The sequence below is a fragment of the Adelges cooleyi genome, unplaced genomic scaffold (assembly GCF_023614345.1).
Source record: "Adelges cooleyi isolate 19-005CV unplaced genomic scaffold, UGA_ACOO_1.1 ACOO_flye_CR_arks_rails_tigmint_CR_PRNA_23, whole genome shotgun sequence".
NCBI classification, from domain to species: Eukaryota; Metazoa; Arthropoda; class Insecta; order Hemiptera; family Adelgidae; genus Adelges; species Adelges cooleyi.
The window spans coordinates 10,411,873-10,429,495 of record NW_026095893.1 but is presented as its reverse complement, the minus strand read 5'-3'; the positions used below and the strand labels follow the sequence as shown (position 1 = coordinate 10,429,495).

The 17,623-nt window shown below is 31.7% G+C and overlaps 1 protein-coding gene across 2 annotated transcripts in view; it reads left to right on the top strand.

Annotated features, from left to right (window-relative positions):
* LOC126835901 (polycomb group protein Psc-like) overlaps positions 1 to 17,623 on the top strand; it is a 45,343-nt gene that overhangs the window by 9,269 nt on the left and 18,451 nt on the right. Inside the window, exon 1 of one of the 2 annotated variants that reach the window (XM_050568772.1) lies at positions 17,239 to 17,578. The exons of the other annotated variant lie outside the window; for it this stretch is intronic. The gene's annotated coding sequence lies outside the window, so the exon portion shown is untranslated. Of the gene's footprint in view, positions 1 to 17,238; positions 17,579 to 17,623 lie in introns of those variants that run through there. 2 annotated transcript variants of the gene reach the window in all.

The window sequence follows — 17,623 nt, the reverse complement described above, 5'->3', positions numbered from 1 at the left end:
TTGTTACTGTTTTTCAGAAATTAATAGCCCATTATACTATATTCTATACCTACTATAGTTCTATGAAACAATTGTAACAACTAAAAAAACCTTGCGTGTTCGGTCGTCACGTATGTACGTTAGTCGTTACAAGTGAAATTTCAAAGATAAAGCCACATAGAAATTGGAAATTTATAGGCTTAACAAATAAATGAAAAATTTTAATATTTGTTAAGGTATAATCTTTTGAGTTAAATGTAGACATTTATTTCTTGAGTGCGTCGACTACTTAGATATACTCTTAGTCATGATCAACTCCATCTTAATCTTCTTTTTTTTTTATTAATAATAATGTTACAGCTACTTGAATCATCAAACATTTTACTCTATTAAATATAAAGTTCTATCTCAGAAGATTTAAGGCTTAAAATTTCAATTTATTTTATAAAAACTTATTTAATAAAAATTATCACACTTATATTGGCATATTTTTTTAGGATTTTACCTTCTCCTTAATCCTTTAATAATTCCTTAAACTACCAACAACCTAACCTAATGGAGGGGTAATGTAGTATATATTGTTTACATATAAAAGTACGAGTAAATGCCACCTGTTAATGGTAGTTTAAAATGATAAGAAAGGATATGAAATCTTGAATATGCGAAACAACATTGGTATAATATTGCCACGTGCGGTCTCCATTTTTTTGGTCCCTTTACGACCGATCATAACACGACGAATTATATAGGGGATGGTCATAATCCCGTTATTGATATTCAAATGACTTTATGAAGTCCCAGAAAACCAAATCGCATTGTTATACGCAACTTTTTTTGCATTTGTTGAGGTATATATAATACAATAGTGGGAACATATTGTTTATGTAATTGTCAGAGAAAACGTAATTGCAAACGTTTGTAATAAGTTGAAAAATTCGAGAAACCGATATGTAAAATAAGGAAAAAACAATATTATGGTATACACTGATTTTATACAAGTGTTTATATGGAATTTTTACATAAACGTGTAAAAAAAATGAACAAAAAAACTTATCTCTGAAACATTTAAATAAATGTTTGTTTTATGTATTTGACAAAACAAAAAAAAATTGTAGAATAAAACATAATTGTATTAAGTAATTCACATCACTATATAAAAGTGTTGTTGTCATTATTTTGGGTATTATATACTATGAAGAGTAAAGTTTTGTATAGACAACATTGGAATATTAGATCAAGTCATACTCAACTTTTAAATCTCTAATTACTTACTGTCAAATAATACAAGATAATGATTACAATCCATATTCGGTCTGGTGATCCCAAAATAACAATTTCTAGTAGGTATCTATGGAAATAAGGATATAAAAATCATATAAATACATTATTTATAGACTTTTCTATAGTACTGTAATAATATTGTACTAAAACATTGGTTCACGACTCAAGCCACTATACTTAGTTACAATTCTCCTATCTCTTATTTCCTAATTATTTATTAACACTAGAGTAATTTTGTAAAAAATGTATTGACATGAAAAATATTTGTTTTACTTCGTGGACCGCTTGAGATAAGTACCACGTACCACTGGTACAGAAGGTATCTGCTATTTATAAAACGTTAAATATATTAAAAATACAAAATTTACAGGTTATTCTTTTACACGTTCATAATATACTATGATTCTATGAAACAATTTATAATTGTTTTAATTACAAATGTTCCATAAAATATAATATTATTATATTAGAAGAAAAAAAATTTAGTTGTTCAAGTGAAAAATGTATTTTTAAAGGACAGTTTTAGTGAGTAACTTTTAAAAGTAAAATAGCGAATTGGACTCGCACTACTAAAAAAAAAACGTACCTTATCAGATTACAAAACTATAACACATCTATAAACTGAATTAGAGTGTGCACAGTGCAAAACTGATAAACGCTTTCAAATAAGGGATGGAAAACTTCGACATGGGTATTTTTAGGGGTTTGATGATGATGTGGTTTTTTAACTTCAATAAAGATAGGGAATGTAAAGTGTCTTATACGCTTGCAGGGTACACTAAATGGTACTTTAGCAACTTACTATTCAAGTCTAAGTAAAATATAAAAATGACAAGTTTTAATAGATTTTTTTAGTAATCATAACACAATAACTGAAATTTCTATATACCTAGTTATTATTTTTATCTCTTATAAAGCATATGATCATAATTCATATAGACCCTTTTTATTATTTATTAAATGAAAAAATTGATAATAATGCGCTCATAGTTTTTTTTTGTCATTTATTAAATACAATATACCTAGAGACGGTTTTCGTTTCTCTGAATTGACGTTAAGTGGAATATTTACTATGTTTTGTTCAATAATAAACAAACGGAACAATATATTCGGTACTTTGAGCTTTTTTTAATTATTATAATTTTTATCAGTAGACTACAAACAGTAATAATCTATTTAACTGCGTTTCACTATTAGTTCTTTTATACTACACGGTTTTTTTAATATTTATTATTATTTAATTTTCTATATGCGTTATTATTATCGTGTTATGATTGTACCTGACCTCTGATTAATGCTTATAAGTTTTTCAATACAATTTTTTATGCGGCCACCAGTAAGATGCAGCGAACTAATTAGTTTGTGCCCTACCTACTGTTAAACAGATAAAGGTATTTTAGTTTGAATTTGTCGAGAAAAACTATAGACTACCCTAGACAAAATGCAATGAATAGTTGATCAAATAGAACGATTCGATCGGTTAAATGTTCGAGCTGTTATATTATATTTTAATAGCATAAAACCATTATCATATCTGCGTAATTGTAATATACTCGTTTATACTAAAAATTTAAACAAGTTATTAACTAAACATTATTATGTTTAATTATTAAAGAAGTAAGAACCCGTTTTATATTAATCGTAAAACAAGTCAACGTATCATTTGCTTTCGATTATTAGGATAGATTTTTTTCTACTCCAAAGGCCTCATGAACCGATCAAACACATTCGTTTGGATATCCTATAACAATGTTTCAGCCTGGTCCTAAGTAGCTCGATACAAACCAAGTTAAATGTTTTCATCGGAGTGAGTAGAACTATAAGTTGAAACATTTATTTTTTTAAACCGACTCAGGTTAGGGGTTTTTTTTTAACTGGGTTGGGTCAGTCTGTTGTTTTGGTTTTTTATGGCGTGGGATCACCACAAAAATAGTAATAGGACGCATCGATATACGTATTGTGTCTACTATAATAGGTACATACAATTGGCTTAATGTAACAATTCAAATGTTTATTATTTATATCCCAATGACCTATGTCCCCGAGGAACATTTTCAATAATAAAAAAACATTTTTAATTTACTATTGATTATCATAAAATTTTATAGGAAAAAAAACATTTCTGTAAGTTATTTTTGAATGTGAGAGTGCACACGGTGTGGAGCACACCACAGACCAGTTTTTATTATTCAGTTTTAGTGGGGATACATTGGGCCTTTAGAGGTCGTCGACCACAAACATATGCCTTTACTGAAACATTTATTGCAAAATCTTTAATTTTGTGTGTAGATAAGTAATTTAACTAGTATACTACTAATATACGCTTTAGTTGATTAGTTTTTAAAAACCGGTAATTGAAAAAAGGCTATGCGTTATTAAGAAAATACAGTCCGAGCGGGTAAGGCGGAAGTGTATTAGCGCTCAATGTCGCCGGTTCGACACTCGGTTACGGGTGGTCACTTTCTGTCTTTGGTCAGGCAACTGTCTGAAGAGGGGACTACATACTATCCGCCTTGTAGATGACCGAACTAGGCCTTAAACCCTACTTCCGGTCAAAATAAAATACTACGAAATAATAATAGTATACACTATAAAATATAAAATATGAATATATAAAGAAATGTATAGCACGTCTTTACCTAGAGAATAAAAGAGCCAATCATAATTTCCGTGACTTTTGAAAAATAGTATAGTTTTATTTTTCTTGAGTGTATTTTTTTGATAAAATGTACAAAAACTTTTAAAATTTTTTTCTTTATAGTGCAACTTTTCGACAATTGGTGTTTTAATTTATATCCGCTTTTTTTTAGACCTAATGTATAACAATTATAATAATGTAAATACAATATTATAGTATAGAATTTTTAAATATGCAAATTTTACTATTTGGTTAATAACAATTCATGCATTAGATCATACTAATTTCGAATTTTATTTAACACAAGAATAGCTTAAGCGAGTATTGCCTATACTTTGCTCCTTAATAGACCCAGCTATAATGTGAGTAGGTACCTCATTTAGAAAATATGTATTTACGCCCAATCAGTATACAAACAATAATACATGTCGTAGTCACTACTCAAGTAATGACTACGGCATGTAAGTCTCTTTGTATGTACCACTATTCGGCCAACGGGTATTAATAATAATAATAATGACAACAACATCAATATTAGTAACGATAAAGCTGTGACGGACACAAAATGGCGTACGTGCGGCGTCGCAGCCGCCGGTGTGGTCGAGGTCGTACGTCCGGAGGTCCGCTTTCGTGCAGTGGAGGCCACGACCGTTATTTTGGCGGCGGCGGCGGCTATGAGGCAACAGAAATTTGGCAACGTCGCCCGCACACAGACGAAGGACAATGCTGCGCGACGACGACGCCTCGTTTGTCGGTACTGTTGACGGCCACCGCGAGCGGTTGTGTGCGCGTTGGTCGCATTACATTGTTGTTGTCGTTGCCCTTGTCTACGGCGCAATCGGTGAGGGTAACACACGCGCAACACCGCGCTACATAATAATGATCAGCTCTCCGCTGCACCGCGTGACTCGCCCGTTCCACATGGGAACGAAAACCGCCCTCGACGACATGTAATTACTGACCGGAAGCGGGTGCGTTGGGTAATTGAGGGGAGTGGTTGAGACTTGTGTGCGGCAAATAAAGGACTAACGAACATCGAGGTGCGCTCTAGGGGATAAACTATTCTTGAACACCGCAATCGAATTACATAAATCTTAATACGAGTACAGAGTAAATTGATAACCATTATTGAACACCGTACATCCATAGTTGGATTTTTAGACTAGTTGTTATCGAAATATTAAAAATCAATTTTTAGTTTTCAACCAAATTAAAATTTGCTTTTGCACAAATATGATATTAATGATAGGCGGCCAACTAGGTACGATATTAATTGTTTTTAAAAAATCTTATTAAAATTGTAGAATAAAAAATAACTAGAAACCCCATATGTATATTTCAATAGCATAATATTATAGCATATAATTTGATAATTTTTGGATAATTAATTGTATGAATGCTTATCGAAAATGCCTGAAAGTCATAGAGTATTATTTTATGCAGATTTTAAATTATTTCCCTTTTCCCGTCTTCGCTTTCTCCTTCTTATTCATTCCTATCACCTTTCTCAAAAATCCTCTTATTTGTGTTTCATAATGAGGCCCTACGCAATTTTTATCACGTCCTTTTACGTTGCTCAGCTTTATCTTGCAATAGAAAACTATTACAATCCAAATTACATTTCCTTCGTTATGCTTGTTTTAAGTTTAATAACATATCTCTTCTCCTTAATTCCCCACTATAATCACAATAATCTCATTTATTAAGCTTATATTGTAAAAATTATTATTTGAGTAGGTAAATATAAAAAAAAACTATAGCATGTGTATTATGTAATCCCGGTGCTACAATTATTTTTTGCACAAACATTAGCAGTCCAGAAATTGTTATTAAATCGCTATTATTTTATTTAGTTCTTAATAATTGGTAATTGTATGTCAACAGGAGAGCATTTCAAAAAATTTACGTTTACAGTAAGTGTTTAACTTGTATTTTTACGCTTTCTAGCGATTGAAATACAAAATATTTCATTTACTAATTTTTGCAAAAAAATTCTATTCAAAATCAGAATAAACCGTAAGCACATTTTTGGCGAAAATTGTATTTATGACGTTTTTGAATTGAGCCATCGCTATAGCTCTTCGATTGACGATAATAAAAAAAATACTAATAAATGACGTGTACAACAGCTTGTACCATTTAGGAAAATACAGAATACATTTTATATTGCTAAATCAATTATTAAATTCCATACACACGCGACACGTTTAATTTATTAACGGACTAAGTAAAGGCAATTTTTCGATAAATTTTAATTTAAAACTAAAATTATATTAGCTTTGATGCGGAGCTGAGAAGGTATTGTTTTACAATGATGCGTTTTTATTTTTTGTCGCTGGACTTACGGTATCTTTTCAATCGCACACAACCAATTTCTTAATGTAGAAACTTTATAAATCAGAAATCGTACCTTAAAGGTACTCTATGGGTAATGAGGTCTAAGTTACTATATTTGGCCAAACATTTAAAAAGTTCACCCTTTCCTCTTCAAAATTAAGAAAAACACTGAAAAAATTACATACTTTTCTACTTAAAATTATGACGCACATAAACATTTATAAAAAAAAAAAATAGTTAAATTAATTCCAAATTTGTATAAAATATTCTTTAGACTTTGTACTATCAATAAATGTTGACAAAAACAAAAAATAATACCATAAACCCTTTATCCTATAAGGGGTGAAAACTTTTTCTTTATTTCGCTTTTATAGGTGAATTTTTTAGAGCTTAAGGTCTGAAAATTAGACCAAATTTGGATCAAATTTTTTTTAAGGTAAAACTAAAAAAACTATTACACTTTGACCATAGTTAATTTCTAAATTACTATGAGTGAATAAACAGTCAACAGGTATTTAAAAATATTTCCATTATATTGTTTATTTTTATTTATTCCATATGGCAATCGGATACATAACAAATATAGTCTATAGATATAATAAATAGTGAATAGTAGATAGTAACAATAACAATAACAATAAAAAAAAACATTAGTAATAATAACAGAAATATTATAGTAGTAATATAAATAGTCAAATAAATAGGGTTAAAACAAAGTCAAACATTTGGTTAAAGTTTGTAAAAAAAAAATAGACAGGTAATTAAATTAATTAAACTTGGTCTAAATTTAATTAATTAATTATTTTTTTTATGATATTATTAGTTATGACGTATGGGTAACAACGAAAACAAATAAATTATAAAAATAAAAAAGGTGATCAACCCACTTATACTAAAGATAAATTTATTAGCACTTTATGTTATTACAATTTTTGTGTTTCTATCATATAGATATTCGTATCGAACCCTTTATTTGAAAGTGATTTTATTACTTTAAGTTGTAAAAATTAATTTCAATTGCCTTGTGAGCTGCCTTGTCCCAATTTGCTCTACCCCTATTATGCTGTTTTACATAATTAAAAATTAACAAATTAAAACGATTCTAATTTCTAATTAATAAAACCCCTTTTTAAAATGTTTATATGATTTTCTCGTCTCGTTTATAATCATACTGTATTAAAATGTATTTGAATTTCCCTTATACTGTTTATTGATAATCGAAGTTGATGTTGTTAACATTAAACGCCAATTGCTAAAACTATCTCGTTGTTTACATTTTTGTATATATGACACAGATACTACATACGCCAAGAAATTACATTGACAACTAAATGTTAATTCAATTTGTACTGGTTGTTATATAAAAACAAATAACGGTAATCCTAATTACCGACTAATATATATGTTATTAGTTTTTACTTACTAGAGTTAATTAATATTTTTACTTAGACGATGATCTCCGCTGCGACATTCTCTCTATCACTAGATTTTATAATAGCTACTGGAATTTTAAATTTCATTCGTAATTACTTTTATTATTTATTTTCACGTAATAAACGCCGAACGTCTTTGGGTAATATATTATTATATGTATTTATTTTGTATATCTTCTATTTATTTGTTATATATTTTGGTATTTTTATTTATATATTTTCACTATTCTCTGTATTACTTTTGAATTAGCTAATTTTGTCTGGTTTCTCTGTTGTACAAAGACGGTTTATATCATTCTTATTTATTGTTCTTATACAAATAATTAATAGATAAGTGCGATATAATTGGCGCACCGCGCTATGGTTCTTTTCTTGCCATCACAGTCGAAATTTCTACCATACACCATTATATAACTGAACCACAATCCTGTCTTTTTTTCATTAAAAGGAGCGGTGAGGGGGGGAGGGTGTTTTATAGGAGGAATGAATTCGCAAACCTTCTAGCGTGTATATTACAAATCTAAATATTTGGGGTTCCCGTGTAAGAAAAAATTAATTTTCTGACATTCTGACACTCTACGGTTATCTCTCTAAATTATTATTTACATAGTGCTTTCCAAAAACTTTCTAAAAAATAAGACTGACGACCAACATACTTAATAGTGCAGCTCGTCTCTCGCAAACGGTACAACTATTGCCCCCTGTTGGATGATGACGGTTTGACGACTCTGCTGTGCGGCTGTGGTGTGCGTGCGTGTGTGGTGTGGTCTTTATTACCATAGGGTTATGGTGGTGGTCCGGCGGAGGGGATAAAGAAAAGGTAGGGCGTGCAGGCGGTGGTGGTGCGGTATAACGTGAACGGTGGCAAGGGGACGTGTGGATATATTATATATAAAATGGAGGGTGCGCACAGTGACGCATCGATTGGGACGTGGGGTGAAAGGGCTCTTATAAAATGGCCGGGCCTACACATCATTCATAATATGTATATATCCTTTTGTATAGTAAATATTTATTATATTATATAAACATAATAGTTATTACATATTATTGTAACATTCGGTGTCGGTGTATACAGGATATACCTACCTACCGAGTGCGCTATAACATAAAAGAGTAACTTGAATCGTTATAGATTTTCCGAAACCCCAAACGAAACAAACCTAAGTGAAGGGTGTCTAGAAAAAAATCAATTTTATGTGTCTTACCAATATCTACATAGATATTATTATACATTAATACGCATAATAGATACATTATAAAATATCTATTCATAAATCATGGCGATTCTTTATTGGTAATCAGTTATTTTATGAGACTATTGACCATCACGGCGCCCTTGGGTAATAAGGCTCAACGGAAAAAGTTAATGGTCTAGAATATTTACAATGGTTGTTTTTAAAATGTATTTACATTATGTTTTATTGATATAATATTTAATAAGATATTTGTTTTCTTATTTTTCATTAATTCCCCTTTTGATGGTGGTAAGCTTTAATGAGGTGTTCGTGCTTTGAAACCTATGACATTCAATGATTATGTGATTGATAGTGGTGACACAGAATAATTATTTGGTAATGTCTGCGCCCGTAATGATAGTGCTGAAGTAATCGCTTGTTGGCCGGCGTTCTTTTGTGATTAAAAATAATCGTAGGTATAAGTCGGGTATGTCCTTTTCTTATCCGCGTCATGCATTGCTTTTGACGAATTAGGCCCGGTTCCATTTGTGCATTGTTTTTAACGTGTTTTAGTTTGTTGATGTTATATGGTACTATTTATATAAATTAAAATTGTATGTTGGGTATTTATTTGTGGTCACTGATGACAGAACTCAATTTATGGAACGCGTATTGCATGTAGTCAGCTGCTTATGAAAATGTCCACTGGTCGGAGGCAGCCATTTTGTGTTCAGTTATTGTATTTTCCATGATATTTATTGTTTTTTCTACGATTTATCGAATATATAACTGAGTTATCATCACCTAACCTAACATTTCTTATATTTATCAAATATATCATATATGACCACAATATACTAAATGAGTCTACGATCGGACGGTGTTATCATGACCTAACCCAAAATTGTAATATGTATCATGGAAAAGTGAATATGTATTCATCCCAAAATGTATTCACACCTCAATATTATCTATTTTCTTTTTTTCCAAACATGCTTTACATAACACATAGTCTAGATATTAATTTGTCTTTATTTATTTTGCTTTAAAATGTCTAATTAATCGTCATAGATATAATTCTAATACCTATGGGTAGGTACTATAGTTGGCTTGTGAGGAAGGTGTATTTGAGATGTCACATTGTTGGACATTTGCTTTTACCCAATATGAGCGCAGATTTACATTATATGATAGTAAATACAAACATTGATGAATGTTTAATGAAAACGTTTACATGCATGATGAGTGACAATTTATACTAAATAACATTAGTGATAAATAAATAAACCGTTCCAGGAAGAAGCATCAGATCTGAGATTTACACAACAGTTGTTACAGGGTGAACAGACCATATACACAATTCCGACCCGCGTGGGTGTTTTGGACAGATTAAGGTTTTTTTTTGTTTAGTGCGATAGTTGTAACTTGTAACATGAAAACTAAAAAATAAATCTGAAATAAAATGTATTCCTGCACCGTACTAATATATTCTGTCGTAGAATGATTTTGAAAAATCTTGTCTCACCAACCAGTTAACCGCATATACCGGTTTTGTGCGTGAAGGTTATACACAAAAATAATTATAATAATAAAAAAAAGAGAGATAAAAAAATGAATGGGTTTTTTTCTTCTTTACAATACGCTTTAACGCGCTTGCGGTCACGTATACAAAAGTAACGATCTCCGGTTTTTTTTTAGAAAGATATTGTATATTTGGGTCCGTGACTGTGCAGCGAAACGATTACGATAAATAATATAAGGTAATGACGGATTTTCGTTAAGTAGGTATTGTTTTAAAAAATGAATTAACGACAGACGTTGTCGGCCGAGCATTATAATTATTAAAAAATATAACTCACGAATACACAGTACACCGTTAGCTTCGCGTGTATTGTGTTTGAAACGAATAAGTATCGCCTAGAATATAATATAATATAATACGGACAAAATAGTTGAAGAGGAAAAAAACTAAACGGTATAGGCATAATATCTTTATTGAAACGCTTCCGATAGTTTCACTTTAATTATATCTTGGATATTAGTCATTATACAGTGAAAATGCAATCTTATATTCTTCTGTATATATCTAGAAGTCAGTTGAGCGTAAATTAATGTGTCATTGTTTACAAGCTTCATCGATAACCGTCTTCAATCTTCATTACAACTCTAATAAGAGCTGCACTTATGTCGTATGCATAAAAAACAAAACGCCTATTACATATGTTGTGTTGCTGATCAAAATTAATTGTTAATTTAAAATTTATCTTCAAGTATTTACATCTCAGTTAGGCGCTACGGCTAAACTCTAAAGCACAGATATCAGGTATACTAACGTCAACATGTCAATTGTTGTTCGAATACACTTGAACTATGACCCCGGGAATTATGAGGTATGTGTAAAATTCTAAATAACTTTGAAAATTGTAAATATTTAATATAAGTACAAGTACTTATTGACAATATTTTTTTAACAATTATGCTAACTAGTGTATATTATATAGTTATAAAACAGCGAAATAACCAACCGTCAGATAAATATGTAAAATGTTTGAATGATGCAAATAATCGTCGTTTAAAAATAATGGCATATTTACAAAAGAAAGACAACAGTCAACAATAGTTATTGGTTCACAAAGCACATTGGACTTTGAGAGAACTATCTTCAACGATAAATCCTAATACGATTGTAGAGCCTGAAGAAAAAAAAGATGTCGACCGAATAGCGGACACTGGTTTTCAAGCTTATACGTCTTATAACTTCGAAAAATATCGCTAATCTAGATCATTTGGACTGAATCATAATATTGTTATCATATTACTATGTTTAATAAGTACAATATTGAGTAGAGTAGCATATTATAAACGATTTTGGCGACCGACAAAAATTTGTTTTAAATTTCCAAAATTAAAAATCATTTAATAAATCGTAACTGCATAACCCCGGTTTCTGAAAATTAATTTTTTAAAAATTGGTTTTATTCAAATTTGTTTACCATACCGATGTATTTAAAGTATTTTATTTTAGAATTAAATTAAGTTATGTATTTACTTAAAATTTTTAGGAGTAAAGGAATATGTTTATATACATAGTTACATTTATACATATATTTATAGTTATTGCTAATAAAGTATTCTTTGGCGAGGAAGAAGGAAAGCGGGGTTTCAAGCGTCTTTTATGTTTTAGATGGAAGTTTTTAAATTCAATAAGGAATTCAATGTACTTGTAATTTTTGTATAGGTCGAATTTTTAAGTGACTGAAGCAGTGACGATTTAATTTGGAGCTGAAGGTTGATGTCATACGTCATTGACGCACGGAGCCATTAGGTAGTTTAAACTATTTAGAAGTAACTAAATTTTTACACTATGACCATTCTATTAATATTTGTAATGTCTAGTGTTCAGACTAAAAAAAATAATTAAATACAAATTTTCCTTTAATATTATACAAATTGTATTTGATCAATGATTTGTTTTAAAAGTGTTTCCGCGAGGAAGCAGAAACAAAATGGTATTGCGCATATTTGGTGGATCTCCTCTAGAATTGCTGTTGTTATAATATATTTTCCATTGTAAATACAATTAGTTGTACATAATTAAATTTAAGATTCTCTTTGAAGCATTCGACTGCGATTCCATTGCTTTCAGATCAAATACGGTCTTATTCACACATCTAACATGTATAAAGACTAAATACACACAATACATTTCAGAATGAAGGGTCGTATTGATCAATGTATTATATATATTGGTTATCTGTCATTTACAGCAGTTCATAGTAATAATATATCTAAGGGTAAACTGCTTAAGGGTCCCTGCAGAATAGAAGGGTGCAACGTGTGGGTGTATGAATGTATATATACATTGTACATTGAGAATGTGTGTGTGTGTGTGTTTATATTCCCCGCGCATTACGTCACGACATTCTACTGAGGGAAAGATATTGCGAAGCTGATGGTATATATATATATGCATGCATTTGGAAAGAGGGTTGGCCCCTCTTGAAAGCATTTCGATGCAAATCAGAGTGGCGAAGTAACGATATTACACACGAGGGTGCGGTTGAGACAGCGGCGATACCATCGAAAAAATATATTATCGTAGTGCCGATTTCGATAAATATCTGGACCGAGTTAATATAATATATTATCCCAAATATACTATATATAACCACTAGCGTAGATAAAGTAGAGGAAAGCGGGAGGAGAAGTACACATCGTTCAAAACTTCTTCTGCCTTTAGAAAAATGTCAACATTCATATTAGGATAATGTGGTAGTTATTTTTTTTACCCAAAATGTGTGTCCAACGTTTAAGTTGGACAATTTAGTTCCACAATTTAGATCTCTTTTGATCACAGGTCTTCATTAAAAGAACATAAGTAGGTACATAGTAGTGACACAAAAAACACATTTACTTCACCTGAACTTGACGGAAATATGTTTATTTAGGTTTTTTCTAACGTTTTCCTAGTTACGAAAATGAATTATAATAATTATTGAGCTACCAAGTGAGATAAACTTTCAATATAAAAAATACAACGTTAAAAAAACCAACAAATAACATTGATTTGAATGTCTTAAAACTCAAATGAATACATTATAAATCAAATAAATAGGCTAGATAATTTTTAACCTATTAGGCTTTTTGCGAAAGGTGCCTAAAAGGTTTTGATCATTTACAAAGCAGTGTAATTTGTCGTCTAGGTAACAATTATTATTTCACTTCATATGTTAGACTTCAAAAATTGAACGAGACATCTTTAAAGCGTAAATTACTAAGAAATCAATACCAATTAATAATAAATACAAGTCAGTATTGTGGGACCGAATTAATGCATACCTACTTTGTAAACAGTTTACACTCGTACAGCATCATAATATTTTCAAATATTACCAGTATTTTACCCCTTACAAAGTGCCGGTATCAATCTAAGATCGGCTTACGCATTATACGACAACACGTGTAATTTAACGTCACTTGGTCGACTTTGTTCGGTAAAAAAATAGCATGTTAAATAAAAAAAATATATCGATGTGTATATACAATATAAATATGTATTAATCGTTTGCATATTGAAAACTTCATCTGTACTATGCTAAACACAATACGTGCAGGAATATTAGAATAATATGCGTTGTTATATGTTCCGAGCTATTATGTACAATAATTTATGTATGAAGGATGAATACGCGGTCGTGATTGACGTTTAAAGTAAAAATACAGCTAAATATACAAAATAATTGGGTTCCCTAATCCATATTTTGTTCAGCTACAGTTCAAGATAGCACTCGTTTACCGAAGGTACCTAATGAGGCCAAAAGTTTTGTTTAAATAGAAATAGAATACAAAACCAGAGTATTACTGTTCTTCATTCTAGAACAGGTAAAACGTAATTCTTTATTTCCCTCTCTTTAGGAACTTCTAAGAATGATGATTTGTAATATTCACTTGTAATTAATGTGTACATGCTCATAATTTTAAGTGCAGGCTTAATTTTTTTTTTATAGATATTATACATATCTATCAATTATTGACAATAGGAATTAAGTGCCAATAAATTAAAGATTACTAATAAGTACACCCATTATAATTTCAAGACTATATAATGTTTTTGACGCATAATTTTCAAACAATAAATCATTGAAATACATAATTTATATTAAAAGAAAACAAACGATTCAAGCTTCCTTCGTGTTGTGTACATTCCGCGTGCTGCATATAATTAAAACTATTTTATTTTTATAAATATTTTAGCCAATGCGATTGCCAAAGATAATGTTAAGTCAGTAGACGAATTGACTGTCGGCCAAATTTTGATTGACGTTGTTCAATAAAACCTATACTCAGTATTATTGATGAACGGCCAAGTCTCAGAATTTCATAAATCACAATATTATGATGTAGTATATTTTTAAGGTTTTAGCAAAATAGCGACTGCCTACTAATATTTTATACCATAAAATAACTGCAAAAGTGTATGTCCGCAGCATGTTTATATTTTGTTGTTATTATAATAATTGCTAATTGGTAACGCATATTTCAAACGTCATGCTTGGCTTAACTGTCAACTCTGTAATCAGTATATGAAAACACATTTTATTGGAATATTTGAAAAACGTATATAATATGTTATTGCGGATTTATACGAGTAATTGTGTGCGTACATTCGAAAGCGGTGTATAGTTCACAGGTAATTTAAGTTATTGCATACAGGTTGTTAGGTTGAATTAAGCTAATTAAGGTATGCATTTAAAGAGCCATATTTGGCCATTATGCACACTAGGCTGATATTTTTACAATGGTATTTTCCCACGTCCTGACAAATTTAAAGCTGCTGTATTTGCCACTCACGCGAGACATATTATGACACACGCGTATTATCTTTAGGTGATAGGTCATAGTTCGTCATTTAATTATTTAAATCTTATGATTAAATTTATTCTTTCATTATAAAAAAAAAATACATTACAATGATATTGTACTCACTACTCATAAATCGTGAAAGGTTATCATTGTTATCATTCGATATCAAACATTTTATGCCGAATTTGATTTTTAATGCCTTCTAAATTGAGTTACTTCGTCAACTATAAAATATATTAGTTTACAAATTACAAATATAATCCTTTACAAAAAGCCTTTCATTTTTATACTATATACTATGTATAACTATTACGACGACTCGTATATTTTTTTTAATGTTATTTATAAATATATAAATATTTTAAACGTTTAAGTCATTTTTGCATTGATAGCCACCGCATATCAATTGCATAATATAATGTTATACGTATAGTATTTTTTCTATTATGTACAAGTATTGGACGCTATTGCTTCAATTTGTAAAAGTAATCAGTTTCAAATCGATAATTAAAATGTAGCTGATAGGATTATGTCAAGTGTCAACAGTCAAATGTATTAAATATTAAATGAGATACGACAAGATACAGCCACACAGGCGTTTCCACTCGTAGGCAAAGAATATTTGTCGCTATACCTGCCTGGTTTCTAGTTCCCTAGTTTTTTTCCTCATTGGCTTGTATGTTGTATCGGTTCATTTTTTTTGTTTGTATTATTAAATGTAATTTGTTAAGAGGGCGTCGCACCTTCCATTTTTAAAGAGTAAAGTACAAGCAATTTTTTACAAAATCTTAATTTAAAGGTTAAACTGTGATGTGTAATTATTAGTTCAATAACTAAGACTCTATTTTGGTAGTTAATTTATTTTTTGGACTATCACAGCATCCTTGAAAGCGATTTAAAAATGTTTTTTTATCTCTACTTGTTTAAGCAGACTAAAAATAACTCGCTTAATTTTGGATTTAGAGTAAAATCACCCATTATAAAATTAAAAGAGAACAATATTTCGGAGGGCAAGACGGTGCGTTTTTTTCATTATTCTAAGTATAGCGCTCAATACATAGTTTAGAAATAACGACTGTTTTAACATTTTTAAATGACTATAACTTTTCAAAAAATGAATTTTTTTGAAAAAAAACGCACCGTCTTACCCTCCGGAATATTGTTTTCTTTTAATTTTATAATGTGTGTTTTTACTTTAAAACCAAAATTAAGCGAGTTATTTTCAGTCTGCTTAAACATGTTTTTACCACTGAAAATCACCGGTACGACGCCCTCTTAATATGTCAATCAATTAAATAATAAATGATTATTTGGTATTGGCGTGCGTATAGTGTACAAATGTATGTGGATATAAGAAAGGAACAAACAAAAAACAAAAAAAAGGAAAAGGGACGATTTAACGGGGTAGCGCGCGTTCATTTTCCTCATTCCACGCCATTGAATTATGTACACCGTCAGCAGTGGCGCGGCTGTATTATAGAGGCTCGCCGCGAGCTGCTGTGGGGACGTATTACGGAAGAGAGCATGATGCTGTGCGGAAACGACCGTAAACCGTGTGTCTGTGTGCATATACATTAATATATAAATATTGTGCGCGCGGCAGGCAGAGGGTGTTGGACGAGTCACGAGGGGATGAAAGATTACCTCTGTCGGCGGCGGAATGATCATAAAAAAAAAGAGGAGACTCGGCGCTCATTCACTCTGTAGTTATATATTATATATATATACATGTTGTATGGAGCAGCAGCTAAAGAGAGAAGTAATAAAACTGACAAACTCGGCAGCGCGTATCCCCACTGCGGTATGACGTCACGGCCGGCTTTACCATTGGGTACAGGCGTGGCTTTACCCCTGCTCTCCCGTCACCGCTGCCCACCGACGAAAGGGGTTCGATAGACGAGTGTATGTGAACGAAGGCCGGCGGCGGCGGGGGAGAGGGCGACCCGGCGGCCGCTGTCGACGACGACGACGCCGCCGCCGCCGCCGCCGGCAGTGGTCGCGCGCGTCGCCTCCACGAGTCTAGAGCTGCTCTCCGTACGTGAACGTAGTCTGTTGCACCCGTCACCGCCGCGGTTCCCGTCGACGAACATCGTACCCGTTACGCGTGTGTGTGTGTGTTATTATCGTACACCGTTCCCCGTGCCGGAGCGCTGCAGTGTGTCCGTGTTGTTTGTCGCGCGTGCGCACATACCGTTTTCTGTTACACAGCCGCCGCGGACGTAGTTTTTCGCGTGTGGAAAGTGCGCGCTTACCGCTTACCAACGTTGCCGCCGACCCACCGACCTTCCGGTCGACGCCGCCACCGCCAACGACCCGGCAACGTCGCAATGACACGCCGTTGAACGCGCCGTCGCCGAACGGCTGATAAGGTATAACATACTATTTTACTATACATACGTACTACTCGGTACTAC